Source organism: Lagenorhynchus albirostris, chromosome 14, assembly GCF_949774975.1.
Source record: "Lagenorhynchus albirostris chromosome 14, mLagAlb1.1, whole genome shotgun sequence".
NCBI classification, from domain to species: Eukaryota; Metazoa; Chordata; class Mammalia; order Artiodactyla; family Delphinidae; genus Lagenorhynchus; species Lagenorhynchus albirostris.
This window is the reverse complement of record NC_083108.1, coordinates 63,507,973-63,535,764: the sequence shown is the minus strand read 5'-3', so window position 1 is coordinate 63,535,764 and position 27,792 is coordinate 63,507,973. Positions and strand designations below refer to the sequence as shown.

Below are 27,792 nucleotides of genomic sequence, written 5' to 3'. Positions count from 1 at the left end.
CAGAGTAGCTAACCTTTACAGTACTCTTGTTCAGCTGTTGTAGCACTTTATCATTTAAGTCCCAGTTAATTGCTTTTGTTAAGGCCTCATCTGGACTAAGAGTGAAAATATATTTATTTTACTTTAAATTAAGATTTTACTTATCATTGATATGTTTAAAGTTTTCTCTTAGCTTTTTCCCCTTCCCACTGGGCTGTCTTTGTGCCCTGTCATTTCACATCTGGACTGTTTTATAGCCTCTCCTTTCTTGCCCTGTCAGTCTCTCTCTCTTTTTTTTATTAACCTTTTTTTTAATAACTGAAGTGTAGTTAATTTATGATGTGTTAGTTTCAGGTATATAACAAAGTGATTCATTTATACATAAATATATTTCTATTCTTTTTCAGATTCTTTTCTATTATAGGTCACTACGAGACATTGAATATGGTTCCCCTTGCTATGTAGCAGGACCTTGTTGTTTATCTATTTTATATATAGTAGTTAGTAACTGCTAATCCCAAACTCCTAATTTATCCCCCCCCAACACACACACACAGACAGTATCCCCTCTGGTAACAGTAAGTTTGTTTTTCTGTCTGTGAGTCTGTTTCTGTTTTGTAAATAAGTTCATTTGTATCATTTTTTTAGATTCCACACATAAGTGATATCATATGATACTTGTCTCTGACGTACTTCACTTAATATGATAATCTCTATGTCCATGTTGCTGCAAATAGCATTATTTCATTCTTTTTTATGGCTGAGTAGTATTCTATCATATATATATGTACCGCATCGTTATCCATTCATCTGTTGATGGACATTTAGGTTGCTTCCATGACATTATGCTAAATGAAATGGGCCATACACAGAAGTACAAATATTTTAGGATTCCACTTATATGAACTCCGTAGAATAGTCACATTCATCAAGACTGAAAGTAGAATGGTGGTTGCCAGGGGCTGGGGGCAGGGGGTAATGGGGATTTATTGTTTAAAGGGTACAGAGTTGCAGTTTGCAAGATGAAGAAAGTTCTGGAAATGGATTCTGGTGATGGTTATACAACCATGTGAATGTACTTAATGCCACTGAACTGTACACTTATAAAATAATTGCTTAGGCCAAAAAAAAAAAAAAAGTAAATGATTGGGATATAGCTAGATAGAAAAACCTAGCAAGGACATAGAAGATTTGAACCATATACTATATACATGAACTATATACTAATTAGACCTGTGAGACATCTGTTGAACACTCTATCCAACAACAGCAAAGTATGTATTCTTCTCAGGTGCACGTAGAACATTCAGGATAGGCTGTATGTTGAGTAATAAAACAAATCTTCATCAATTTTAAAAGATTGAAATTGCACAAAGTATCTTTTCTGATCACAATGGAGTGAAATTAGAAATTAATAACTGAAGGAAAATTCACAACATAACGTAACAAAACTATGGGAGGTGCTGAAAAGCAGCTCTCAGGGAAATTTATAGCTGTGAACACCTATCTTTATAAAGAAGAAGAATCTCAGGACTTCCCTCGCGGTCCAGTGGTTAAGACCCCGCTCTTCCAATGCAGGGGGTGTGGGTTTGATCCCTGGTCGGGGTACTAAGATCCCACATGCTGTGCGGTGTGGCCAAAAGATAAAAAAAAAAGAAGAAGAAGAAGAAGAAAAATCTCAAATCAATGATCTAACCGTCAACCTGAAGAAAGTAGAAAAAGAAGAGCAGACTAAGCCTAAAGCAGTCAGAGGAAGGAAGTAATAAAGGTCAGAGCAGAAATAAAGGAGATAGAAGAATCAGTAGAGAACATCAGTGACACCAGAAGTTTGTTCTTTGAAAAGATCAGCAAATCTACAGATCTTTACCTAGATTGACAAAGGAAAAAAAAAAGAGGAGACTAAAATTACTAGAATCAGGAATAAAGGAGAGGACATTACTAATGACCTTACAGAAATGAAAGGGATTAAAAGGGAATACTGTGAACAGTATACCAACAAATTGTTTAACGTAGATGAATTTGACAAATACCTCAAAATACACAAACTATAAAAATTAACTCAAGGACCTGCCTGGTGGCACAGTAGTTAAGAATCCGCGTGCCAATGCAGGGGACACGGGTTCGAGCCCTGGTCCAGAAGATCCCATGTGCCGTGGAGCAACTAAGCCCGTGCGCCACAACTACTGAGCCCATGCACCACAACTACTGAGCCCACGCGCCGCAACTACTGAAGCCCGCGTGCCTAGAGCCCGTGCTCTGCAACAAGAGAAGCCACTGAAATGAGAAACCGGCGCACCACAACGAAGGTAGCCCCCACTTGCCGCAACTAGAGAAAGCACGTGCGCAGCAACGAAGACCCAATACAGCCAAAAATATTAATTAATTAATTTAAAAAAATTAACTCAAGAAGAAAGAAAATCTGGGACTTCCCTGGTGGTCCAGTGGTTAAAGACTTCACCTTCCAGCGCAGGGGGTACGGTTTCGATCCCTGATCAGGGAGCTATGATCCCATATGCCTTGCCACCAAAAAAACAAAACATAAAACAGAAGCAATATTGTAACCAAAAAATTCAATAAAGACTTTAAAAACGGTCCACATCAAAAAATATATATATATTTTTAAAAAAGAAAGAAAGAAAATCTGAGTAGACGTATAGCAACTAAAGAAACAGAATTAGTGATCAAAAAACTTTCAACAAAGAAAAGCCCAGGGCCTGATGGCTTCACTGGTAAATTCTACCAAATGTTTAAAAGAAGAATTAACAGCAGTCTTTCTCAAACTCTTCCAAAAATAGAATAGAGAACATTTCCTAATTCATTCTGTGAGTCCAGTATTACCCTGATAACAAAGCCAGAAAAAGACATCACAAGAAAACTACAGACCAATATTTCTTATGCAAAAATCCCCAATAAAATATACGGACAAACAGAATCCAGCAGCAAATAAAAGGAATTGTGCACCATGACCAAGTTGGATTTATCCCAGGAATGCAAAGTTGGTTCAACATATGAAAATTAAAGTAATACACCATGTTGTGGAATAAAGGGGAAAAACCACAAAATCATCTCAGTGGATGCAGAAAAAGTATTTGACAAAATTCAAAACCCATTCATGATAAAAAAAAAAACACTCAACAAACTAGGAATAGAGGGGAACTTTCTCAACCTGATAAAGGGTATCTGTGAAAACCCACAGCTACCATCGTACTTAATGGTAAAAGACTAGGTGCTTGCCCCGCAAGATCAGGAACAGGAAAGGATGCCCACTCTCACCATTTCTATTGACATTTTATTGGAAGTTCTCGCTAGGGCAGCTGGGCAAGAGAAAGAAAAAAAGGCATTGAAAAGGAAGAAGTAAAACTGTCTGTTTGCAGGTGACATGATTGCTATCTAGAAAACCTTCAAGAATTCACATAAAAACCTTTGGAGCTGCTAAACAAACCAGCGGAGTTACAGGATACAAGGTCAATATAAAAATCAGTTGAATTTCTCTATACCAGCAATGAAACTCTGAAAATGAAATTAAGACAACATTTCCATTTATAATAGCATCATAAAGAATAATATATCCGGGGGAATTCCCTGGTGGTCCAGTGGTTAAGACTCCTCACTTCCACTGCAGGGGGCATGGGTTTGATCCCTGGTCCCTGGTGAGGGAACTAAGATCCTGTGTTCTGCGAGGTGCGGCCAAAAATAATAATAATAACATATCCGGAAAAAAGCATGGTTCGAAAGGATACATGCACCCCAGTGTTCATTGCAGCGCTGTTTACAGTTGCTGAGACATGGAGGCAACCTAGGTGTCCATCAACAAATGAGTGGGTAAAGAAGATGTGGTACGTATGTACAATTGCATGTTACTCAGCCATTAAAAAGAGTGAAATAATGCTGTTTGCAGCAACATGGATGGACCTGGAGGTTATCATACTTAGTGAAGTAAGTCAGAGAAAGACAAATATATGGTGTCGCTTATATGTGGAATCTTAAAAAATGATACAAATGAACTTACCACAAAACAGAAACAGACTCACAGACTTAGAAAACAAACCTACGTTAACAAAACACAAACAGAAAATCCAAAGCTGAGCCCCTGGGAACTGTGAGAACAAAGAAGAGAAAGGGAAATCTCTCCCAGCAGCCTCAGAAGCAGCGGATTAAAGCTCCACAATCAACTTGATATACCCTGCATCTGTGGAATACTTGAATAGACAACGAATCATCCCAAATTAAGGAGCCCTGTGGATGAAAGGCTCTTGGTGCTGCAGCCAGGAGTCAGTGCTGTGCCTCTGAGGTGGGAGAGCCAACTTCAGGACACTGGTCCACAAGAGGCCTCCCAGCTGCACATAATATCAAACAGCAAAAATCTCGGAGAGATCTCCATCTCAACGCCAGCACCCAGCTTCACTCAACGACCAGCAAGCTACAGTGCTGGACATCCTATGCCAAACAACTAGCAAGACAGGAACACAACCCCACCCATTAGCAGAGAGGCTGCCCAAAATCATAATAAGTCTACAGACACCCCAAAACACACCACCAGACGTGGACCTGCCCACCAGAAAGACAAGATCCAGCCTCATCCACCAGAACACAGGCACTAGTACCCTCCACCAGGAAGCCTACACAACCCACTGAACCAACCTTAGCCACTGGGGACAGACACAAAAAACAACAGGAACTACGAACCTTCAGCCTGCAAAAAAGGAGACCCCAAACACAGTAAGATAAGCAAAATGAAAAGACAGAAAAACACACAGCAGATGAAGGAGCAAGATAAAAACCCACCAGACCTAACAAATGAAGAGGAAATAGGCAGTCTACCTGAAAAAGAATTCAGAATAATGATAGTAAGGTTGATCCGAAATCTTGGAGATAGAATGGACAATAGAATGGACAAATTGCAAGAATCAGTTAACAAGGACCTAGAAGAACTAAAGATGAAACAAGCAACGATGAACAACACAATAAATGAAATTAAAAGTACTCTAGATGGGATCAATAGCAGAATAACTGAGGCAGAAGAACGGATAAGTGACCTGGAAGATAAAATAGTGGAAATAACTACTGCAGAGCAGAATAAAGAAAAAAGAATGAAAAGAACTGAGGACAGTCTCAGAGACCTCTGGGACAACATTAAACGCACCAACATTCGAATTATAGGGGTTCCAGAAGAAGAAGAGAAAAAGAAAGGGACTGAGAAAATATTTGAAGAGATTATAGTTGAAAACTTCCCTAATATGGGAAAGGAAATAGTTAATCAAGTCCAGGAAGCACAGAGAGTCCCATACAGGAAAAATCCAAGGAGAAATACGCCAAGACACATATTAATCAAACTGTCAAAAATTAAATACAAAGAAAACATATTAAAAGCAGCAAGGGAAAAACAACAAATAACACACAAGGGAATCCCCATAAGGTTAACAGCTGATCTTTCAGCAGAAACTCTGCAAGCCAGAAGGGAGTGGCAGGACATATTGAAAGTGTTGAAGGAGAAAAACCTGCAACCAAGATTACTCTACCCAGCAAGAATCTCATTCAGATTTGATGGAGAAATTAAAACCTTTACAGACAAGCAAAAGCTGAGAGAGTTCAGCACCACCAAACCAGCTCTACAACAACTGCTAAAGGAACTTCTCTAGGCAAGAAACACAAAAGAAGGAAAGGACCTACAATAACGAACCCAAAACAATTAAGAAAATGGGAATAGGAACACACATATCGATAATTACCTTAAATGTAAATGGACTAAATGCTCCCACCAAAAGACACAGATTGGCTGAATGGATACAAAAACAAGACCCATATATTTGCTGTCTACAAGAGACCCACTTCAGACCTAGAGACACATACAGACTGAAAGTAAGGGGATGGAAAAAGGTATTTCATGCAAATGGAAACCAAAAGAAAGCTGGAGTAGCAATTCTCATATCAGACAAAATAGACTTTAAAACAAAGACTATTAGAAGAGGCAAAGAAGGACACTACATAATGATCAAGGGATCGATCCAAGAGGAAGATATAACAATTGTAAATATTTATGCACCCAACATAGGTGCACCTCAATACATAAGGCAAATACTGACAACCATAAAAGGGGAAATCGACAGTAACACATTCATAGTAGGGGACTTTAACACCCCGCTTTCACCAATGGACAGATCATCCAAAATGAAAATAAATAAGGAAACACAAGCTTTAAATGATACATTAAACAAGATGGAGTTAATTGATATTTATAGGACATTCCATCCAAAAACAACAGAATACACATTTTTCTCAAGTGCTCATGGAACATTCTCCAGGATAGATCATATCTTGGGCCACAAATCAAGCCTTGGTAAATTTAAGAAAATTGAAATTGTATCAAGTATCTTTTCTGACCACAATGCCATGAGACTAGATATCAATTACAGGAAAAGATCTGTAAAAAATACAAACACATGGAGGCTAAACAATACACTACTTAATAATGAAGTGATCACTGAAGAAATCAAAGAGGAAATCAAAAAATACCTAGAAACAAATGACAATGGAGACACAACGACCCAAAACCTGTGGGATGCAGCAAAAGCAGTTCTAAGGGGGAAGTTTATAGCAATACAAGCCCACCTTAAGAAGCAGGAAACATCTCGAATAAACAACCTAACCTTGCACCTCAAGCAACTGGAGAAAGAAGAACAAAAAAACCCCAAAGCTAGCAGAAGGAAAGAAATCATAAAAATCAGATCAGAAATAAATGAAAAAGAAATGAAGGAAACAATAGCAAAGATCAATAAAACTAAAAGCTGGTTCTTTGAGAAGATAAACAAAATAGATAAACCACTAGCCAGACTCATCAAGAAAAAAAGGGAGAAGACTCAAATCAATAGAATTAGAAATGAAAAAGGAGAGGTAACAACTGACACTGCAGAAATAAAAGAGATCATGAGAGATTACTACAAGCAACTCTATGCCAATAAAATGGACAATCTGGAAGAAATGGACAAATTCTTAGAAATGCACAACCTGCCAAGACTGAATCAGGAAGAAATAGAAAATATGAACAGACCAATCACAAGCACTGAAATTGAAACTGTGATTAAAAATCTTCCAACAAAGAAAAGCCCAGGACCAGATGGCTTCACAGGCGAATTCTATCAAACATTTAGAGAAGAGCTAACACCTATCCTTCTGAAACTCTTCCAAAATATAGCAGAGGGAGGAAAACTCCCAAACTCCTTCTACGAGGCCACCATCACCTTGATACCAAAACCAGACAAGGATGTCACAAAGAAAGAAAACTAGAGGCCAATATCACTGATGAACATAGATGCAAAAATCCTCAACAAAATACTAGCAAACAGAATCCAACAGCACATTAAAAGGATCATACACCATGATCAAGTAGGGTTTATTCCAGGAATGCAAGGATTCTTCAATATACGCAAATCAATCAACGTGATACACCATATTAACAAACTGAAGGAGAAAAACCATATGATCATCTCAATAGATGCAGAGAAAGCTTTTGACAAAATTCAACACCCATTTATGATAAAAACCCTGCAGAAAGTAGGCATAGAGGGAACTTTCCTCAATATAATAAAGGCCATATATGACAAGCCCACAGCAAACATCATCCTCAATGGTGAAAAACTGAAAGCATTTCCACTAAGATCAGGAACAAGACAAGGTTGCCCACTCTCACCACTCTTATTCAACATAGTTTTGGAAGTTTTAGCCACAGCAATCAGAGAAGAAAAGGAAATAAAAGGAATCCAAATCGGAAAAGAAGAAGTAAAGCTGTCACTGTTTGCAGATGACATGATCCTATACATAGAGAACCCTAAAGATGCTACCAGAAAACTACTAGAGCTAATCAATGAATTTGGTAAAGTGGCAGGATACAAAATTAATGCATAGAAATCTCTGGCATTCCTATATACTAATGATGAAAAATCTGAAAGTGAAATCAAGAAAACACTCCCATTTACCATTGCAACAAAAAGAATAAAATATCTAGGAATAAACCTACCTAAGGAGACAAAAGATCTGTATGCAGAAAATTATAAGACACTGATGAAAGAAATTAAAGATGATACAAATAGATGGAGAGATATACCATGTTCTTGGATTGAAAGAATCAACATTGTGAAAATGACTCTACTACCCAAAGCAATCTATAGATTCAATGCAATCCCTATCAAACTACCACTGGCATTTTTCACAGAACTAGAACAAAAAATTTCACAATTTGTATGGAAACACAAAAGACCCCGAATAGCCAAAGCAATCTTGAGAACGAAAGAAGGAACTGGAGGAATCAGGCTCCCAGACTTCAGACTATACTACAAAGCTACAGTTATCAAGACGGTATGGTACTGGCACAAAAACAGAAAGATAGATCAATGGAACAAGATAGAAAGCCCAGAGATAAACCCACGCACATATGGTCACCTTATCTTTGACAAAGGAGGCAGAAATGTACAGTGGAGAAAGGACAGCCTATTCAATAAGTGGTGCTGGGAAAACTGGACAGCTACATGTAAAAGTATGAGATTAGATCACTCCCTAACACCATACACAAAAATAAGCTCAAAATGGATTAAAGACCTAAATGTAAGGCCAGAAACTATCAAACTCTTAGAGGAAAACATAGGCAGAACACTCTATGACATAAATCACAGCAAGGTCCTTTTTGACCCACCTCCTAGAGAAATGGAAATAAAAACAAAAGTAAACAAATGGGACCTAATGAAACTTAAAAGCTTTTGCACAGCAAAGGAAACCATAAAGAAGACCAAAAGACAACCCTCAGAATGGGAGAAAATATTTGCAAATGAAGCAACGGACAAAGGATTAATCTCCAAAATTTATAAGCAGCTCATGCAGCTTAATAACAAAAAAACAAACAACCCAATCCAAAAATGGGCAGAAGACCTAAATAGACATTTCTCCAAAGAAGATATACAGAGTGCCAACAAACACATGAAAGAATGCTCAACATCACTAATCATTAGAGAAATGCAAATCAAAACTACAATGAGATATCATCTCACACCAGTCAGAATGGCCATCATCAAAAAATCTAGAAACAATAAATGCTGGAGAGGGTGTGGAGAAAAGGGAACCCTCTTACACTGTTGGTGGGAATGTAAATTGATACAGCCACTGTGGAGAACGGTATGGAGGTTCCTTAAAAAGCTACAAATAGAACTACCATATGACCCAGCAATCCCACTACTGGGCATATACCCTGAGAAAACCATAATTCAAAAAGAGTCATGTACCAAAATGTTCATTGCAGCTCTATTTACAATAGCCCAGAGATGGAAACCACCTAAGTGCCCATGATCGGATGAATGGATAAAGAAGATGTGGCACATATATACAATGGAATATTACTCAGCCATAAAAAGAGACGAAATTGAGCTATTTGTAATGAGGTGGATAGACCTAGAGTCTGTCATACAGAGTGAAGTAAGTCAGAAAGAGAGAGACAAATACCGTATGCTAACACATATATATGGAATTTAAGGAAAAAAATGTCATGAAGAACTTAGGGGTAAAGCAGGAATAAAGACGCAGACCTCCTAGAGAACGGACTTGAGGTTATGGGGAGGGGGAAGGGTGAGCTGTGACAGGGCGAGAGAGAGTCATGGGTATATACACACTAACAAACGTAGTAAGGTAGATAGCTAGTGGGAAGCAGCCGCATAGCACAGGGAGATCAGCTCGGTGCTTTGTGACCGCCTGGAGGGGTGGGATAGGGAGGGTGGGAGGGAGGGAGACGCAAGCGGGAAGAGATATGGGAATATATGTATATACATAACTGATTCATTTTGTTGTGAAGCTGAAACTAACATACAATTGTAAAGCAATTATACTCCAATAAAGATGTTAAAAAAAAAAAAAACACAAACAGACTCACAGACTTAGAAAACAAACCTACGTTACCAGGGGGGAAGGGTGGGAGGGAGAGATAGACTGGGAGTTTGGGATTGACATGTAAACACTGCTATATTTAAAATAGATAACCAGCAAGGACCTACTGTATAGCACAGGGAACCCTGCTCAATATTCTGTAATAACCTAAATGGGAAAACAATTTGAAAAAGAATAGGTACATGTATATGTATAACTGAATCACTTTACACTGGAACTAACACAACATTGTTAATCAACTATACTCCAATATAAAATAAAAATTAAAAAAAAGAATAAAAGACTTAGAAATAAATTTAACCAAGGGGGTACAAGGCTTGTACACTGGAAACTACAAACATTATGAAAGAAATTAAAATCTAAGTAAATGGAAAGATCCTTTGTTCATGGATTAGAAGTTTTGATACATGCTACATCGTGGATGAATCTTAAAAATATTATGCTAAGTGAAAGATGCCAGACATAAAACTCCATCCTAAAAGACTTCAGTCCTCCATACCTGAAAGTGGGGGTAAAACTGATGCTCTCAGCTTCGCCAAGTGGCAAGAACATCAATGCCGTGGCTCCTAATTTGATCAAGGACTGAAATCTTGAGCATAAATCAGTATTGCCCAACCCTTTACATTTTTTTCTTTAAATCATTTTTTATTGGGCTATACTTCACATAAGGTACAGTTCACCCATTTAAAAATGTACATTTTAGTGTCTTCACAGAGTTGTGCAGCCATCACCACAATTAGTTTTAGAGAATTTTCATCAATCTGAAAAGAAACCTTGTACCTGTTAGCAGTCCCTCCCCATTTGCTGTAGGCAGCCACGGATCTACTTCCTGTCTCCATAGATGTGCCTGTTCTGGGCATTTCATGGCACTGGAATTACACAGCGTGTGGTCCTCTGTGGCTGCCTCTTTCATTGAACATAATGTTTTCACGGTTCACCCATGTTGTAGCATGTTCTCCACGTGTCACTCCTTTTACGACTGAACAGTATTCCACCTTGTGGACCACCTGTTGTCATCCCATCATCTGCTGACGCCCTCTGGTCGTCGTGGCCGGTACATACGATGCTGTTGTGCACACTGCGTATGAAGGCTTTGCATGGACATAAGTAATTTTCTCACCCTCCTGGCTGTCTTTTACTTGGCTGCCAAAGTGGTTTGAAATTGTGATCTGGTTATTTCTCTTTAAGATGCTTCTCCTTTGCCGTTTGGTTAAAGCCTCAAATCCTTGGTGTGGAGAACAAGACCCCTTACAGTTGATCTGGTCCCTGTGTAGTCTTATCGGCTTCTCCACAATCACACCTTGGCCACTGGTGCCCCCCCATCCTGTCACTTCACCCACTCCATCTGGGGAGTGTCTGCTCCTTCAGCTTCGAAGTCAGCATCTGTGCAATGTTGCCTTTGCCCTGCTCCACCCCCGCAAGGGTTCATCCCTAATGTGTACCCCCTCCTCCCAGAGCCCCGGGAGCCTAGTTCTTCCTTGACTTGAACCCAGTCCAGGGCAGAGTGCTTTCTGTATATCAGGGCATGTTTTTTTTTGGTGGGGGGGTGTCTTTGTGTCTGTAATTCATTTTCCCTGTGTTACAGAACCCCACATGGTATATCCCAAGGATACTGAAGTTGTCAGTTTGTGTGTGTGTCTTCCTTTCTAGACTGTGAGCTCCTTAGAAGGGCCTGTCTTTGCCGCCCAGCGTCCAGCAGAAGGCCCTGTACATGGCAGAGCTGAATGACTGTCTGAACCTATATGTTGAATGTCATGGGTTACCTTGGAGGTTCATTTTTAGAACAGTGGTTCACAGGCTTGTATGCAAAAACCTGTGAAGATTGTGGGAAAAGTGCAGATTCCTGAGAACCAACCCTCAAGATTTATAATTTGAGAGGTGCGTTGGGAGACTCTGGAATCTGCATTTTTACAGGCATTGCACTTGATCCATAGACCACGCTGTGAGAATCACACATAGAGTCGTGATTAAGACCTTGGACTTGAGTGTCAGGTAAGGTTTGAATGTCAGTTCTGCCTCTTACTGTGTGACCTTTTGCAAATTACTTAGCCTCTCTGGGCCTCAGTTTCCTCCTCTGTAAAATGGAAGCTTAAGTGAGACAGTTGTGCACATTTCTAGCATATGCTATGCGTTTAATAGATTTTAAAAGCATTATTTTTCTATGTTATTGCATGTCATCTTGTAACATAAGCTTTAAATTTTCCTAGACCATTACCCTTAAATTGAGTAATTTTAGATAATTAGAAAGTACCTCCCCCTTGATTATGGCATTTTGCCATGTAGCAAGTTGATTAAAAATTAAGTAACCAAGTTGATTGAGGTAATTCAAGCATTAAATCAATGATTTAACTAATGTCTCTTGGTTCCCTCCACTTAAATTCTCTGATTCTGTGATTTTAAGGTACATTGTATTAAGTTAAAAAACACACACAAATCAATTCCTTAAGATCCTCAATTAATAATTTTAATTTTTTTGTTTACTGAGTTCTTAAAATGCAAGAGGAAATATAATGCAAAACAGAAAGGTTAGCCATACATAAGAAAAACCTTTTTATACATTGGGCAGTCTGTGCTACAAACCTGTTTCCCCCCTTCCTTACTTCCTGTGGACACTTTTGTAATGATGTCTATGTATGACTTTTTTGTTTGTCTGGCTTTTGTTTCCTGTGAGACTGGTATCTGTTTTGCTGTTTAAAAGTAGATAGAATGCTGGTTCTTTTATTTCAAGGTCTGTGAGTTAAAATTGGACATAATTTTATATGCATAATCTTTTTAAGCTGAAAGATATATCTGATAGAGCTCTTAATTTGTCAAGAGCCACGTAAGAAGTGCCAGAGCCCTTTCCTTATCTAGCTGTACGTATGGATGAACGCACCCCCTCCTTGAAGCCAGCAGTGTGGGACCAGTCTTTGGTCTCTGACTTCCCACAATCAGCAGGAGAGGGCAGGCTGTGACACTGGACTGGCTCACTAGAGCAGGAGCTGTTACGTGACACTTAGCACATTCTGCACTCTCAGGCCCCAAATGCATCGTTAGTGCTGGGACTGCACGTGCTTTATGTCGTAGGAACTGTCTAATCAACAGAGATAGATTCCCTAATACTCATATCATCTTCTGCTAACTCTCTTAAGAGTCATCCTAAAATAATTGTACTAATCACTGTAATTTCATTAACCATCCATTACAAAACAAGCCCTTGTGAGTTGGCCTTTTATCTGACAAATACATTTTTCTCTTTTAAATTGCGCCCTGCCACCAATTATTCACTGAAGTTTTAGAATACTAGAATATTACCTTTGAAGGGGACTTGACGATCTAAGTTAACTGTCAGGTTTACAGATGTGGGCCTGAACCCCTACCAGGATCAATGACTCCCTCAAGGCTGAGCCATGAGTCTGTGGCATCACAGACAGCCTTCAGAACTATTGCTTTAAGGATTGAGTCTTTCTTCTTTTTTAATCAGTGCCTCAGCTTGTATACAATTGTGGGTTTTTTTATTTAAAAATTTTTTTTTAATTTGTCTATTTTTGGCTGCATTGGGTCTTCGTTGCTGCAAGCGGGCATTCTCTAGTTGTGGCGAGTGGGGCCTACTCTTCGTTGCGGTGTGTGGGCTTCTCATTGTTGTGGCTTCTCTTGTTGCAGAGCACGGGCTCTAAGTGCACGGGCTTCAGGAGTTGTGGCACGCGGCTCAGGAGTTGTGGCTCACGGGCTCTAGAGCACAGGCTCAGTAGTTGTGGCGTGTGGGCTTAGTTGCTCCGCAGCATGTGGGATCTTCCCAGACCAGGGCTCGAATCCATGTCCCCTGCATTGGCAGGCAGATTCTTAACCACTGAGCCACCAGGGAAGCCCTACAATTGTGTTTTTAAATTAATTTAAATATATAGGTACCTCTAATAGTTCTTTAGTGCTTATGGAGAGAAGTGATGCTCCACTGCCCTATACCATCACCTCTGTAAATTCTGGTTCCCAGAGGCAGCTACTACTCCAGTTCTTTGACTGTTGCTTTAGGGATTAACAATGTAATGGTATGAGACTAACCAGGTAATAAGGAAAATAGCTCATACTTTCAGTATACTTTTCTTTGGTTCTAGATTTTATATTTAACAGCTTCTGTTGTACTGTTGTTTTCTTGTTCTGGGAAAACCTAATTGAATACAATCAAGGAGCCTCTAAAGGTTAATTTAAGAGAGCTTTACTTTGAAATCTTATTGTTTCCTGATAAAATACCAGGCCTAGAGATGGATTAGTTAATCCAAAGGATAATGAAATCACTTAATCTAGTACAAAATAGTTTTAATAAATGGGCAAAAGCTTTTAGTACTGCCTGAGGTAATGTAATCTCAAATAAACATTAAGAATGCACAGTTTTATTGAGGGATTTGCTCATTAGTGCTTGGGCCAAAGAAGGAAAGATTGTACATTTCTTAGTGGACGTTAATGGAATCAGAAGAATTGATGGGCTTGAATGGTTTAAAAGTGATGTTTTTATGTGCTATGCTTTACTTGCTTTCTAGCAATATTTCCTAATATAGAAATTAACTTATCAAATACATACTAAGCTCTGTGCCAGGTAGTGTGCTGGGCATTGAAGCAGAAATCAGGAAATAGGAAGGTAGTTCCTGTTTCTGGAAGCTTGTGGACTAGTCAGTGAAATATGCATTAGTAATTAAAACTCAATATGGACTTCTGTGTATGGTTATGACAGGTTATCAGATCAAACTCTGCTGAGAACTATTTTGTTTAAAATGCAAATATATATATATATATATATATGTATGTATGTCTGTGAAGGCACTGGGGACTAATGAAGGCAGCTGGGACAAATTTGGCAGGAGCCAAGATTGCAGGGAGAAAGACATCACACTGAGTTGAGCTTCTGTTTGCACTGCCTTTTTCAACCCTTGGAGCATTTGCCAGCTCCTGGCATGGGTCAGAGACCAAACGGAAAGCAGTGGTCCAGAGCTTGTTTCAGAGTCACTGAGGAGGGAAACTAAAATCTGAATTTGGAGCTACTAAGGCAACAGAGATTTGAGGGTCCTAAAGCCCAGGGAGAAGACAGTCTCAGAGTAGTGAACTCAACATTTGACTTAGCTCTTGTCCTCAAGGTATTTGTCGCATGCTAAGATGCGTGGAGGTGGACCTGGAGAATTTCAGCAGAAATCTGCTGCTGAGAGGATAGATAATTCAGCACAACTTTTGTTCTCCTGGTACCAGGAAGATAAAAACCAAGAGTTCAAGACCAGCCAAGGAGGAGTGACCCTGGCAAACATCCTGGGAGTTCAGTAGAGCCCTCAAAAGAACAGTGCCTTACAGATAAAGGTTGACTGGAAAAGGCCAGCTTGAAATTCAGCATCAGAACTTTCACCTGCTACATCGAGGTCTTCAGCTGCCGGAAGAAACTTAAAACCTTTCTGCAGGGCGATGGCACCATCCAGCCCCTTATATTCTGATACCCAGTGTCTCGCAGTCCATCAGAAATACGTCGTGCCAGTAAACATGATCAAATGACTGAAAATCAAGGGAAATAATATGTAATATAGGGAAAAGCTTCAGGTGATCCAGATACTTAGATTAGGCCTTTAAAATAACTGATTAATGTGTGTTCAAGAAAATAGATGAAGAAAAAGAAAATTTTACCAGAGAAATGGAATCTATAAAATAGAATCAGATGGAAATTTTAGAATTAAAAAAATACAATAGCTGAAATTAGGAATTCCAATACATGCATTTAACAGCACACTAGATACAATACAAATTTGTGAATTGTAGGGTTGATCAGTTAAAAATATCCACAGTGAAACTGAGAGATGAAAGGTTGAAAAATACGTAAGAAGGTGTCATAGATGTGGGACACAGTAGAAGATTTAACACGTGTGTAGTTGGAGTCCTAGGAGGAGAGGGAAGGACAGGAGTGTCCTACTAAAACTGCCAAAAATGAAAGTCAATGAGAAAAATAATAAAATAGAAAATGTATTAGCTTCAGAAGAGACTGATAAGACTGGCAACTTCTCCATAGATGGACAAAAACATAATTTATCACCAACAGTCCCACTCTGAAAGAAAAAAGGAAATTCTTTCAGCAAAAAGAAAATAATCCCATAGGGAAACAAAATTATAGGAAGGAATAAAGAGCAATGGGAGAAATAACTATATGGGTAAATATAAATGAATATTGACTCTGCAGTATAATAAAAATGTCTTGTTTAACGATGTATTTAGGTTTAAAATATAAAACAAAAATGGCTCTAGAGGTTGGTAGAAAAGTAAATGTCATTAACATGTTGTAAAGTCCTTGTATTGTCCAGAAAGTTATAAAATTCTGAATTTATGGTAGATATTAGTGAGTTAAGGGTCATATACCATAAGTCTCTAGGGCTGCACTGTCTGATACAGTGGCCATTGGCTGCATGTGATTATCGAGCACTTCAAATGTGGCCAGTCCAAATTGAGATGTGCTGTGATTATAAAACACACATCAGATTTTGAAGACTTAGTATGGGGAAAAAAGGATGTAAAACAACCCATTTAAAAATATTGATACATATTGAAATGATCATATTTTAATATATTAGATTGATTAAAATATATTAATATTATGTCTTTTTACTGTTTCAATGTGACTGCTAGAAATTATATATTGGTAACAACTAAAACAATAATAAAAAATGGAAAATTAAGAGGCTAATGGCGGGAAATGGAGTAATAATAAATAATTAATCCAAAAGAAGGCAGGAAAGGAGAGAAAAGGAACAAAGCATAAGGGTACAGAAGTAAATTTAAACCCAAGTATATTACAATTGCATTATACCTACATGGACTGCGTATTACAGTTAAAAGACCAAGATTTTCAGACTATAAAAAACAAACCCAATGCTGTTTTACATATAAGAATCATCCTTTAACTGGAAAGACTGAAGAAGATAAAAGAATGGGAAAGATACTATGCAAGCACTAATCAAAAGTTGGGAGATCTGTACTAACATCAGACAAAGTACTTGTCACAGAAAGAAATATTACTAGGGATTTCCCAGGTGGTGCAGTGGTTAAGAATCCGCCTGCCAATGCAGCAGACATGGGTTTGAGCCCTGGTCCGGGAAGGTCCCACATGCCACGGAGCAACTAAGCCTGTGCACCACAACTACTGAGCCTGCACTCTAGAGCCTGCCAGCCACAACTACCGAGCCCGCATGCTACAACTACTGAAGCCTGTGCACCTAGAGCCCATGCTCCGCAACAAGAGAAGCCACCGCAATGAGAAGCCATGCACCGCAACGAAGAGAGTAGCTCCTGCTCGCTGCAACTAGAGAAAGCCCATGTGCAGCAACAAAGACCCAACGCAGCCAAAAGTAAATAAATTAATTAAATTTTTTTTTTAATCTTTTTTTTTTTTTTTTTTTTTTGTGGCACGCGGGCCTCTCACCATTGCGGCCTCTCCCACTGCGGAGCACAGGCTCCGGACACGCAGGCTTAGCGGCCATGGCTCACGGGCCCAGCCACTCTGCAGCATGTGGGATCTTCCCAGACCAGGGCACAAACCCACGTCCCCTGCATTGGCAGTCGGACTGTCAACCACTGTGCCACCAGGGAAGCCCTAATTAATTTTTTTTAAAAAAGGAAGTATTACTAAAAAAAAAAAAAAAAAAAGGAAGTATTACTAAAGATAAAGATGGCACTTCATTATGATAAAAGGATCAAAACAAAAATAGCAACAACTGCAGTAGTCAAGGCAGTCTTGGGAAACAGAGTGGGAAGACTTACATTGCCCAGTAAGAAGATTTCACAGGCACTTATATCCTAAACTCATATGCACCTGATAACATAGCCCTAAAGAACATAAAGCAAAACTGAAAGGAGAAAAAGACAGTCTCTCAGTCATATTTGGAGGTTTTAACACACCTCTCTCAGTAACTAGTAGAAGAAGCAAACAGAAATTTAGTAAAGCTATAGAAGATTGGAGTAACACAGTTAACCAATTTGTCCTGACTGACAGCTATAAAATGCTACGCCAGACAACTGCAGATTGCCCATTCCTTCCAGTTGGCCACAGAATGTTGATCAAAATGGGCCATATCCTGAGCCTTATGTAGCAAGTCTCAAAATATTTCAAAGAATTAAAATCCTTCAGAGTAAGTTCTCAAAATGAAAGGATAGATATGATCAGTAGATGCAGAAAAAAGCATTTGATAAAATTCAGCTGTTTCACTGTTTAATTTTTTTTAAAGGAACAAATTTCTAACAAATTAGGAATAGAAGCTGCTTTCCTTAGCCTGATAAAAGGTATCTAGAAAAAAATAGTAGACAAGACATCAATCTTAATTGTGACATCAAGAGCTTTCTGCCAGAGATGAGGAAAGCAAGAAGACTGCTCTCACTTCTCTTCAATGTTGTATTGAAAGTCCTAGCTAGGGCAGTAAGGCAGAAAAAGAAAAAGTATAGTGATTGGAAAGAAAGATATAAAACTGTTTATTTACAGACACAATTATGATATAGAAAATCTAACAAAGATGCAGATAAAAACATAAGAAACAAAAATTTTTTAAAGATTTCATTTTTATTAGCATTTTAAAATTCAAGTACATAGGAATGAATCTAATGCAAGATGTATAGAACAGAAGAATATAAAATATCATTGTAAGAAGTTAAAGAAGACCTAAGTAAATGGCATGATGTGCTAATAAGTTCATTGATTGGAAGAGCAGATAATCTGTAACGTAAATGTAATTCCAATCAGAATATCAGCAGGGTTTTCTTTATTTTTTTAATGGAAATTGACCAGCTGATTAACATTTATATGGAAACCCACTTGGATAGATAGCCCGGGCAGTCTTGGAAAACAAAGCTGGAGGACTTGTACTACCCAATAGGAAGACTTCACAAGCACTTCATAAAAAAGGATATCCAATGGCTGGTAATAAACAGCTGAAAAAATGCCCAGCGTCATTAATCATCAGGGAAATACAAATTGAAACCACAATGAGGTGATGCTACAGCAGATTAGACACAGAATGCCTAATTCAAAAAGCTGATAATGCCTAGTGTTGGGAAAGAAGCAGAATAAAAACACTTAGACATTGCTGATGGGGTTGGAAAATGTTCCAGCCATTTTGGAGAACTATTTGGAAGTATCTGCTGAAGTTGAATATTCATATATCATATGAGCAAGCAGTTTCACTCTCAGGTATATCTCAACCAAAGTGTGTACGTGCATTCATCAAAAGATATGTATGAGGTTGTTAACAATCTTGGGTTGCTTGAAACCCCAGAAGTTGGCAAGATTAGTCTAATATGTGTCACAATAATGGTTAACCTTTGGGAGGTCACAGGAGGCTTTCTGGGTTATAAGCACTAGGTAACTACTACTTATGAAAAATGGAAAAAATATGAATTCCATCATATTTTCTACATAGACAATTTTGCCAGCTGCGACTAAAGACAGTTTTAATTCTTCCTTTATAATCTAGATGCCTTTTATTCCTTATTCTTTCCTTATTGTACTGGCTAGAAACTACAGTACAATATTGAATAGAAGCAGATATCCCTGTCTTGTTACTGGTCTTAGGGCAGGGGTCAGTAGAGTTTTACTTAAAGGCCTAGTGGTAAATATTTTAGACTCTGTGGGTCATAGGTCTCTGTTGCAACTATTCAACTCTGCCATTGTACCTTGAAATTAGCCATAAGTCAACACATAAATAAATAGGCGTGCCTATATTTTAGTCAAAATAGGCAAGAGGGTCATAGTTTGTTGATACCTATCTTAGGGGGAAGGCATTCAGGCTTTTACCATTAAGTGTACCATTAGCTCCAGGTTTTGTTGATGGCCTTAATCAGGTTGAGAAAGCTCCCTTCTATTCCTCGGTTGCTGAGAGGTTTTTTTGTTTGTTTTTGTTTTTTAGTCAGGATTAGACGCCAGATTTTGTCAAATGCCATTTCTGCATCAATTGAGATGATCATGTGTTTTTTTTCCTTCATTCTGTCCATGTGGTATATTTCATTCATTGATTTTCATGTGTTGAACTATCCTTGAATTCCAAAAATAAATCCCACTTGGTCATGGCGTATGATCCTTTTATATGCTACTGAATTTGGTTTGCTAGTATTTTGTTGAGGATTTTTACATCATTGTTCATAAGGGATATTTCTCTGTAGTTTTGTTTTCTTACAGTGTCTCTGTCTGGCTTTGGTATCAGAGTAGTGTTGGCCCCATAGAATGAGTTAGGAAGTGTTTCCTCCTCTTCAATTTTTGGAAAAGTTTTGAGGAGGATTGGTGTTATTTCTTCTTTAAATGTTTGGTAGAATTCACCCGTGAAGCCATCCATTCCAGGGCTTTTTTTGTTGGGGGGTTTTTGATTACTGATTCAATCTTCTTACTAGTTAAAGGTCTGTTCATATTTCCTATTCCTTCATAATTCAGTCTTAATAGGTTTTGTGTTTCTAGGAGTTTGTCTATTTCATCTGGGTTATCCAATTTACTGGTGAACAGTTATTCATAGTACTCTCTTATAATCCTTTTTATTTTTGTAGAATCAGTAGTAATGCGCCTACTTTCTCATGTTAGTAATTTGAGTTTTCTCTCCTTTTCTTAGTCTTTCTAGCTAAAGGTTTATCAATTTTGTTCATCTTTTCAAAGAACCAACTTTTGGATTTACTGATTTTTCTGTTTTCTACTCTTTATTTTGTTTATCTCTGTTCTAATCTTTATTATTTCCTTCCTTCTGTTAGCTTTTGGGTTTAATTTGTTCTTTTTCTAGTTCCTTAAGATGTAAAGGTAGTTAGTTTGTTGATTTGAGTTCTTTCTTATTTCTGAACATTTAAGAGTTTATAGCTATAAATTTCCCCCCAACACTGCTTTTGCTGTGTCCCGTAAGTTTTAGTTTTAGTATGTTGTGTTTTAATTTTCGTCTTTTTTTTTTTTTATCTAATCTGGGGGCCAGAGTTTCCTTTTTTTTTTTAACTGAGTATTTTAATTAATTAATTTATTTAGTTGCACTGGGTCTTAGTTGTGGCGGGCAGGCTCCTTAGTTGCAGCTCACAGTCTCCTTAGTTGTGGCATGCGATCTCTTAGTTGTGCATGCATGTGGGGTCTAGTTCCCTGACCAGGGATCGAACCCAGGCCCCCTGCATTGGGAGCGTGGAGTCTTATCCACTGCACCACCAGGGAAGTCCCTCAATTGTCTTTAATTATTTTCTGATTTTCCTTGTGACTTCTTTGATCTTCCAGTTGTTTAAGGTGATTTATTTTTTAAAAAGTAGTAAACCAACCCTGTATTCCTGGGATAGACTCCACTTGGTTATGATGTATTATCCTTTTTCTGTCTTGTTAATTTGTTAAAAATTTGTTTAGAATTTTTGCATCTATGTTTATGAGGATATTGGTCTGCAGTTTTCTTTATGTCTTTAGCAGGATTTGGTATCAGGGTAATGTTGACCTCACGGAATGAGTTGGTAAGAAGTCTCTCTTCTTTATTTTTCTGGAAAAGTTTATGTACAATTGGTATTATTTCCTACTGAAATATTTGGTAGAATTCCCCAGTGAAGCCACCTGGGTCTGGGGTTTTCTTCGTGGGAAAGTTTTTAATGACAAATCCAATTTCTTTAGTAACTCTAGGGTTACTCAGGTTATCTGTTTCTTCTTGAGTGAGCTTTGGTTGTTTGAGTCTTTCAAGGACTCTGTCCATTTCATCTGAGTTGTTGAATTTATTGCCATAAAGTTGATCATAATTTTCGCTTATTATCTTTTAGATATTTGTAGAATCTGAAGTGTTGTCTCTGCTCTGACCTCTGATATTGCAGTTTGTATATTCTCTCTTGTTTCCTGATTAATTTAGCTAAAGGTTTATCAAATTTACCTTCTTGGGCTTCCCTGGTGGCGCAGTGGTTGGGAGTCCGCCTGCCAATGCAGGGGACATGGGTTCATGCCCCGGTCCGGGAGGATCCCGCATGCCATGGGGCGGCTGGGCCCGTGAGCCGTGGCCGCTGGGCCTGCGCGTCCGGGCCCTGTGCTCCGCAGTGGGAGGGGCCACAGCAGTAAGAGGCCCGCGTACCGCAAAAAAAAAAAAAAAAAAAAGGACAAAAATTTACCTTCTCAATGAACCAGTTTTTTATTTTATTTAGGTATTTATTTTTGGCTGCATTGGGTCTTCATTGCTGCACACAGGCTTTCTCTAGTTGTGGCGAGCAGGGGCTACTCTTTGTTGCGGTGTGCAGGCTTCTCATTGTGGCGGCTTCTCTTGTTGCAGAGCACGTGCTCTAGGCACGCAGTCTCAGTAGTTGTGGCACATGGGCTCAGTAGTTGTGGCTCGCAGACTCTAGAGCACAGGCTCAGTAGCTGTGGTGCACAGGCTTAGTTGCTCCGCAGCATGTCGGATCTTTCCAGACTAGGGCTTGAACCCATGTCCCCCGCTCTGGCAGGCAGATTCTTAACCACTGCACCACCAGAGAAGTCCCTAATTTTATTTATTTTCTGTATTGTTTTTGTTTTTCTGTTTCATTGATCTGTACTCTGGTCTTTTTATTTTCTTTCTTCTGCTTACCTTGGGTTTTATTTGCTCTTCTTTAGTTTCTTAAGGTAGAAGTTGTCTTGATTTGAAGGTTTTTTCTGCTATAGATGCTTATTGCTAGAAATTTCCACCAAAGTACTTACTACTTTAGTGGTATCCCACAAACTTTGATATATGGTATATTCTTTTTCATTCAGTTCAAAATACTTAGTAATTTAATTTCCCTTTTGATTTCTTCTTTGACCCATGGGTTATATAGGAGTATGTTATTTAGTTTCCAAACACTTAAGGATTTTCCAGAGATCTTTCTATTATTGATTTCTGACTTCAATCCATTGTGGTCAGAGAACGTACTCTCTGTAACTTGAATCTCTTTTAAATTTTTCGAGACTCATTTTGTGGCCCAGAACATGGTATATAGTTTTTAAAAATACTCTTCTGCTGTTATTGGAAAAAATGTTCAGTTAGAGCCTGTTGGTTGAGAGTGTTGTCAACATGTTCTGTATCTTCAGCTACTTTGTGTCCTTGCTCTGTCAGCTGTTGAGTGAGGGGTATTGGAATGTCTTGACTTGAAGTTGTGGATTTTCTGTCTCCTTGCAGTGCTAATAGTTTCTGCTTTGTGTATTTTGAAACTGTTATTAGGTACATAAATGTTAAGGATGAGAAATTGACCTCTGTCATTATGAAATGACCTTCTTTATCCCCGATAATATTCTTTGCTCTGAAGTCTCCTTTGTTTGATACACCCACTCTGGCTTTATTGTGTTTACAAAATATTATTATTTTGATTATTTTGATTACAGTTTAGCATGGTGTATATTTTTCTAGTGTGTTTCTGATAGGTAGCATATAGCTGAGTATTACCATATTGCTATTTTTTAAGTTATTTTCCTAACGATTACTCTAGGGATTACAATGTACATCTTACCAGAGTTTACTTAAGGTTTTTCTGACTTAATTTGGTAAAATATAGCTCCAGTGTAGCCCCATTTCCTCACTCTTCCTTTGTGCTGTGATTGTCAATATATGTTAGATTTGTGTTATAAACCCAATAGTACAGTGTTATAATTATTCCTTTATACAATGCTATTTTTTAAAAAACCTAAAAGAAGAACAGTAATGAGGGCAGCTTCTGGTGAGAGAGCCACAGACTTTCTGTTCTTACCGGAAGTTTTAGTCCCTTTTCATGAATAATGCTTCTTAATTTATTTCCTTTGATTGATTTCCAGAGTCCTGAAATGATTATTTTTGACCAGTTTGTCCAGTTTCATGTTTTTTTTAGGAGAGGATTTGTCGGCCTCTGCTCCACCACAGCTGGAAGTCTCCTAGCGTGCTTCCTTTTGGGATTCTTCTTTATTTCCTGACCCTTTTTCAGTAAGCAGCAACAAATTCTCCCAGAATTGTGTGTCCCTGTGGGTTGAAGAGAGTAGAGTGAGAATGAATGGCCAGATAAAAATAGCTTGGTCCTTCCCAGCTCCTTTGAAATAGTAGACGGTCTGTAGAAAGTAGGAGAAAGGAAGTTCCCTCCTTGGGCCATATGCCGTGTCCACGGGGAGCGTGCTGGTGTCTGCCTATACGGCCGGGCGCTGGTGCTGCACCCTCCCCAGGCCACTGCTTGGAAGCTGTAAAGGCAGCTTTCACCCCCCGGGAGAGATTGGCCCCAGAGACCCAGGTTCCTTTTGATGCTTCTTGGTCACTGCATGCTGGGAGGGGCCGGGGAAGAGAGCAGCTCCTCTACATACAACCCCTCCTCCCCTGGTCTGTCTGAGGGTGCGGATGGAACGTTACTGCTGTGGATACTCCCCTCCCTTTTTAAGGAGGTCTTCAGTCTCTCTCAGGAAGACGCTACAAGTGCCACTTTCCCCATCCTCCCTTCTCTCTCTCCCCTTCCACCTTCCTAGCATCCTCTCTTTGTGATTGGAGTTAGTGCTCAGGTGGGGGAGGGCAGAACGGGAAGGTTAGGAAAGCTAGGGGCTCTGCCAGTGGATAGGGTACAGTTGAACAAACGCATTCAGGATCCCTGAAGCTCAGAGCAAAGCTTAGAGTTGGTTTGATTTCCTCTGCTGTATCTGGAGTCTCAGGCCACAGGGACGGCTTCCCAGAGTTAAAAATAAAAAAGGTGCAGGCAGCAGATAAGGGTTTTGATCTGAATCAGATCTAGGTTGGAAGTCTAAATTTTTTTGTTTTACATTGTCACTTTGCATGGAAACTAAATTCCCATACAGAAAGATCTTATTGTTTGTAAATATCACTGCGTTCCAGGGGTTTAAAATACTTGAACAAAGGGAAAAAGAATGGCCAGATTTGTGGTCCCACCCGTTCTTTATGTGGACTTGCATACACTCACAGGTTCTTTCCAGTGAAGCGATTAAAGCTGCTAGTCTAATTGTCCTCTGACCTGATGACACGCCGTCTCCATCCAGAAAGCTTGCAGCAGCTGAGCAAGGTCCCTTGCCCACCAGGCGCCCCTGGGAGCAGAGCGCGCGCGGCTTGGGCTGTGCTCCGCACGGCAGTCACAGTGGAGTGAGAGGACTGCTTCCTGTTTTTAGGGATTCCTCTTAGTGCCAAACATAGCAGCTGGGAAACAAAGTTTTCCCAGAATCACGATGTACTTCTTGTGTTCTGTTTAAACATGATTTGACAGCAACTGTTAACCTCTATTTCCAGAAATGTCAGGGCTATAATTTTTAAATTAATTGCTTAGTAACATTGAGATAAATTAGTTTGATCATTGTTTTAGTGTGAGGTAAGTAACACTACTCAGTCAGGTTTCCCCCTGTGACACCAGTTAGGTTTTCCTACGCAGGTGAGAGGGTGTGCAAATCGCACACGGCGCTGGTTCTTAAACACTGATTCTCGTCTTTCTGATTGGGAGCGTCTTTCAGAGCCACATTCGGGGTCCATACATTCAGGAAGATGTTCAGTAGAGCTGACCTTCCAGCTGCCGGGCGGAGCCGTGGTCAGTACACAGAAGCAGCAGACTCTCAGATATGCCTGCTGTGACCTCACCAACAGGATGGGCTTGTGCAAGTGCAGAGGTGGGAGGGGTCCACGGAGTTTCCACAGTTTCCGCGGAGTCACAGACTCCGTGACTCGGGGTCCTGCTCCTCTGCCCTTCCTTCTTCCCGTGTAACTCCCATGAGGACACAGAGAAGCCTGCTGTGTGTGGTCGACGGTTTGGTCACCAGTACTCTTAGTTAGCTTTAAGATACTTGTCTCAGGAGTGCATTTGCTTAGATAAAGTTTGAAGTGCTTCATCGGAATCAGCATCCAAAATTCCATCCTCAGAAGTTGGAGAAAGTCAGACATGAGACGGCCCCTAGAAATCGTGAAGATGGGGCTTCCATTCCATAGGGAGGAAGCTGCAAGCCAGCGGGGTGCTTGCAGCCTGAGCTCTCGCTGCAGGGTCTCCTGACACCCAGCCCCAGACTCTTCCTACCAAGCTGTCCTGCTTCCCCAGCAGTGCCCCAGACTCCAGTAAGTTTCCAGTAAGTAGGTCTTTTTATTTTATGAGTAATGCTGAGAAATAGAAGATAAATCAGGAAAGTAACATTTTCAAGAGCTGCTTAATTATTTTGCTAAAAGCAGAATCACTAAATTGTCTGGGTCACATAATCTTTATGTATCATCTCTGGTAGCATGCATAGTCCTTACTCGCTTACATCGTGAGAAGCCTTTTTTTTCTTCTTGTGCTTCACTGACTTTGGATGGGGTGCCAGCATAACGATGTGAAGTCCACAGAGGAGTTGAGATTTGACGGGTTAACTTCATTACGTACATGATGCTCTGGGTTTTCACAAATGAGTTTAGCCTGAGGTCATTCGGGAAATTTAGGGTACCTCTTCATTTGTAGAAGCAGATTATTTGAGAAGATGCTCCATTGCTGCCTCATGGTACACATATAACTATGGAAAGGGTAATTAACCATTAGATTCTGTAGGGCAGAGGAAAGAGAACCTGGTTTCCTTTCCAGTTGGGCTCTTCAGACCCAGGAGAAAGTAGGCTGGTCTGTAATCTCCTGCTATGTAACAGGCACCACGCCAAGAGTGGGTGACTTACAGTAAGCATGGCGTTGACTTGGCTCATACAGGTACGGTGGATAGGGCACAGTAGGCGCAGTTCACCTCTGCTCCATCTCAGGCTCCCGCCCTCACGCCTCTGGTGGTTGAGACTTTCACTGGGGCTGTGACCGGAAGCCTCCATGCAGCCTCTCCCTGTGGCCAGGGCTTCCTCACAGCGTGCTGGCCGCGATCCAAGGGCAAATGTCCCAAGAGAGGGACAGGTAACGGCCCCTCGCCTTTCATGACCTGGGGGCAGAGGCCTGCCTGGCTCCAGGGGAGGGAAGTAGACCCCACCTCCTGATGGGCAGTGAGGCTTTGAAGAGGATGCAGGGGAGAAATACCATCGGGCTGTTTCTCAAGAGTCCAGGCTGCCACAGAGATGGCTTTGTCTTATTTAAGGAAGTAGAGACGCTAATAATGTGACATGAACCTGGCAGAACCTGGTAATGATTTTTAAAACACTGGCTCACAGGTGAGAGGCAGCCTGGGTGGAGCAGTGACAGTCGGTGAAGAGGTGAAGGATTCCTGCTGTGCAAGCAGAGGTGCCCTGGGGTTCACTGGAGCCCACCCTGGGTGTCCAGCAGACAGCACCTCCCGTAAGTCGCTGGCCTGGGGCAGGTTCTGCCATGGTTTAACCCTGCACTGCATTCAGTTATAAAACTCCAAAACAGGGCTTCCCTGGTGGCGCAGTCGTTGAGAGTCCGCCTGCCGATGCAGGGGACACGGGTTTGTGCCCCGGTCCGGGAAGATCCCACATGCCACGGAGCGGCTGGGCCCGTGAGCCACGGCCGCTGAGCCTGCACGTCCGGAGCCTGTGCTCCACAACAGGAGAGGCCACAACAGTGTGAGGCCCGCGTACCGCAAAAAACAAAAACAAAAACAAAAACTCCAAAACACCAGGAATAAGAGGAAAAGATTAAAAACTGAGAGAGCCTGTGTAGTACCTAAATCTGAATGTGTTTGTGGCTTTGGGATGCCCTTTTTTTTAAACAAATGTATTGAGGTAGAATTGATATATGTTATTACTACATACATTTTTTCTTCCAGTTTTATTGAGGTAGAATTGACATACAGCACTGTATAGATTTAAGTTGTAGAGCATAATGATTTTTTTTTTTCCTGCGGTACGCGGACCTCTCACTGTTGTGGCCTCTCCCGTTGCGGAGCACAGGCTCCGGACGTGCAGGCTCAGCGGCCATGGCTCACGGGCCCAGCCGCTCTGCGGCATGTGGGATCTTCCTGGACCGGGGATCGAACGCATGTCCCCTGCATCGGCAGGCGGACTCAACCACTACGCCACCAGGGAAGCCTGAGCGTAATGATTTGACTTA

General features: G+C 40.1%; 1 protein-coding gene across 3 annotated transcripts in view; it reads left to right on the top strand.

Moving 5' to 3' along the window:
- SPECC1L (sperm antigen with calponin homology and coiled-coil domains 1 like) overlaps positions 1-27,792 on the top strand; it is a 128,227-nt gene that overhangs the window by 85,062 nt on the left and 15,373 nt on the right. The gene's annotated exons all lie outside the window — the stretch shown is intronic.